At 35.8% G+C, this 3,655-nt stretch overlaps 1 long non-coding RNA gene across 1 annotated transcript in view; it reads left to right on the forward strand.

Annotated features, from left to right (window-relative positions):
- LOC106881527 (uncharacterized) overlaps positions 1-3,655 on the forward strand; it is a 7,457-nt gene that overhangs the window by 2,011 nt on the left and 1,791 nt on the right. The gene's annotated exons all lie outside the window — the stretch shown is intronic.

Raw genomic sequence — 3,655 nt, forward strand, 5'->3', positions numbered from 1 at the left:
ACGTTCTACCAGTTCCAACAATCCATCACCTTCGATTGGTACTTTTTAACAACCCCGAAAAGATGAAAAGCAAAATTGAGTTTGGTAAGATTCGAACACAAGTGTTCAGAGAGTGGGAACCAATACTGCGAGACGTACTTATCCAAAGATCTAACAACTCTGACAATTTACCGCCTTAATTTCTTCACTTTTTTTTCTTCTTTACGTTCTGAGTTCAAATTCCGCCAAGGTCAACTTTGCCTTTCATCTTTTGGAGGTCGATAAAATAAGTACCAGTTGAACACTGGGGTTGATGTAATTGACTCACCCCTCTCCTGAAATTGCTGGCCTTGTACTAAAATTTGAGATCAATATTATTAACTGCAGAGAACGGTAATCCACCACCACCATCATCTTTTGTAACGTATGGTAATGACAAAGGAAAAATACTTACTGGCGATTGTTTCTTTCTTCTGAGTGAAACGGACAGATAATTATTTTTTCAAGAAGTAAATGGAAATTGTTTGTCTTATTTATTTCGATTCGGTTGCAGCTTGTAACACATTATCGAATTCTACTATTTGACAAAACATAAGGAGTATGAAAAACACAAAGAAACTGCGTTTAGGTAAACTTAAAGGAATTGCGTTTAAAAAGAAAAAAAACTAGCATTTTCAAAAGAATCTTTATGTGAACAGCAATCTATTTTCAAACGACATATAAAAATAGTTCCGTAATGCAGGCAAGTTACGAAATGTGTGAGCTAATTGCAAAATAAAAGTGAAGCCACACATCAAAAGAGAATTTGTTAATGCGTCTATAGTTGCTACCTCACAGGTTTTAATTCCAGAATGTCAGTTTAACATGGAGGGCATTTTCTGGCAGTGAAATGACATGGCTGACGATATCCAATTATACCTGAAACAAGCAGCTTTAGAATCACTGATGTAGTAAATACAGTACAGTTGACTTTGTTGATGTGTGTGTTAGAGGCAAACTTTACAGTATGAGAACATGTACTTACTTATATTCGATCCTTAGCAATTACCAGAGATAATGATCTTCTTTCGTCTTTTTTAATCTTCTTTTAAATGTTTCAGTCATTGGCCTACGGCCATGCTGGACCATCGTCTTCAATGGCTTTAGTCGAACAAATCGACTCCTGTACTTACATTTATTTTTTAATCTACTAATTATTCTATTGGTCGAACCGCTAGATTATTGGGATATAAACAAACGAACACTATATATTAGTCTCATGATCGTAAGGTCATGTGTTCGATACCTGGCGGACACTTTATGTCATGTTGTTCCACTCCACTCAGCTAGCAAAAATCACTAGTACTTGTATTTCAAAGGGCCTGCCTTTTCACACTGTGTCACGCTGAATCTCTCTGAGAACTACGTTAAGGGTGCGGGTGTTTGTGGAGTGCTCAGCCACTTGCACATTAATTTCACGAGCTAGCTGTTCCGTTGATCAGATCAGCTGGAACCTTCATCGTCGTAACCGACGGAGTACCATTACTTGTGCATATTTTCTAGTGATCTAACTTGTAATAAAATGTATAAACTTCATTAAAAATATGAGATTGAACAGCAGAGAATTTATAGATATTTTTTGAATTACCACGAAACAGAATAGGGAGGTTGATTGCCCCATTGTGAAGATTTAGATAAAAAAAATAAAAAAAGCACACATATGAGTTAAAAAATGAAGTAAAGCTTTTCATGGATAATAAAGTCATTCCCATTTTGGAATTAGGAGATCAAAAAGGATTATGTGAATTGTCATACCTGATCGATATGCTATCACCGTTCATTGGAATTATCTATGTTTGAAATTATAGCTTTTTCCGTATTGCCAATACCAGGAGCTTTGAATCAATTCTGGATTGATTGTTCATAACGCAACGAAAAACATAATAAATAAATAAATAAAAATACTGCATGATACATTTTCCAACTCTGAAAGAAAAGAAACTGGAATTGTAGGTGGAACACGTATTCCAAAATGTTTCAATCTTTGGGATTAATTTCAAAGAGAATTTCGACATTTATGATATTCTATGCTCGAATTGCGAATATGTGAACTTTCTTTTGATACATGAGGATCGAATGAAACTTTTAGTTCCCTTCAAGTCGTGGAGTTAATTTATTCAAAACAATCTATCTATCTATCTATCTATCTATCTATCTATCTATCTATCTATCTATCTATCTATCTATCTATCTATTTGTGTGTGTGTGTGTGTGTGTGTGTGTGTGTGTGTGTGTGTGTGTGTGTGTGTGTGTGTGTGCGTGTGCACCTATACGTTTATGTATTTGTTTTGCAAGATTCTTGATGCGAAATCGTATGTTGAAACAGATATTGTTATATTTGGGGATGGTCATATTTTGTCAATTGAACACTCTTTATCCCATGCGTTTCCTCTTGTTCTATTTAGTCCATTACAAGAGGAGATACGTGGGATAAAGAGTCGTTGAAGAGGTCACAGGATGTGTGGCGAAAGAGATTAGACAAAGGACACAAAAATAATAACAATAATAAAGCTGAAGTGAAGACCAAGTGTATAGAGCATGCGTTTAACAGGCAGAAATATGATCATAAGGCGGCGAGCTGGCAGAAACGTTAGCACGCCGGGCGAAATGCTTAGCAGTATTTCGTCTGCCGTTACTTTCTGAGTTCAAATTCTGCCGCGGTCGACTTTACCTTTTATCCTTTCGGGGTCGATAAATTAAGTACCATTTACGCACTGGGGTCATGTAATCGACTTAATCCCTTTGTCTTTCCTTGTTTGTCCCTCTATGTTTAGCCCCCTTGTGGGCAATAAAGAAATAAGAAATATGATCATCCCCAAATATAATGATTCCTAAAATGTTTCTATATGGCCAACAAATGGAGGGATATCGCAACAAAGGAAGACTTCTCCTTAAGTATAAGAATAAGATGAAGCAATCTCTAAAATCTCTACAGCTTAACCTGACATCTTGGGAAAGTTATTGCCTAGATCGATCTGCATGGCGTAAAATGTGTCACGATGCATCCAAACAATTTGAGTTGAAGAAAAAGAACAATAGAAGAACTATAAGCTACAATCAACAGACACCCTTACCCGATCCCAAGCAAAATCAAAATCATCAATGTCCCCATTGCGACTTCAAAGCAAAAACCCATCCTTAAATTGAAGTTACATTCACGCATCCATCGCAAATAGGTGCAGCTTCTTAGTTGAAACCGAGGGGAGCAACCATCATATATATATAGTTGTAATTTACAGAAAAACAAAAGACGAAGGCAGGTGCATATGCAACAAGCAGATGTATTAGTTTTACGCTCTGGAAGGTGAGAAAGTCTTTTACGTTTCGAGCCTACGCTCTTCAACAGAAAGGAATACGAGGAAATAATCAGAGAGAGAATATAAAAAAAAAAAAAAACAAGCGGATTTAGCGGTTAACAATATAAAAATAACGATTACTCCGAAGTAGTAATAGCGTTACCTTTAATTCGATAATTATATACCGCTTTTTAAGACCAACAATTCTTTTGCAATTGAAACATGTGTAGGTCTTAAAGGTGGTATATAATTATCGAATTAAAGGTAATGCTACTGCCACTTTGGAGTTATCCTTATTTTTATATTGTCAATACTTATACTTCAGGAAAGCTATATGATTA

The sequence above is a fragment of the Octopus bimaculoides genome, chromosome 4 (assembly GCF_001194135.2).
Source record: "Octopus bimaculoides isolate UCB-OBI-ISO-001 chromosome 4, ASM119413v2, whole genome shotgun sequence".
Lineage (NCBI taxonomy): Eukaryota > Metazoa > Mollusca > Cephalopoda > Octopoda > Octopodidae > Octopus > Octopus bimaculoides.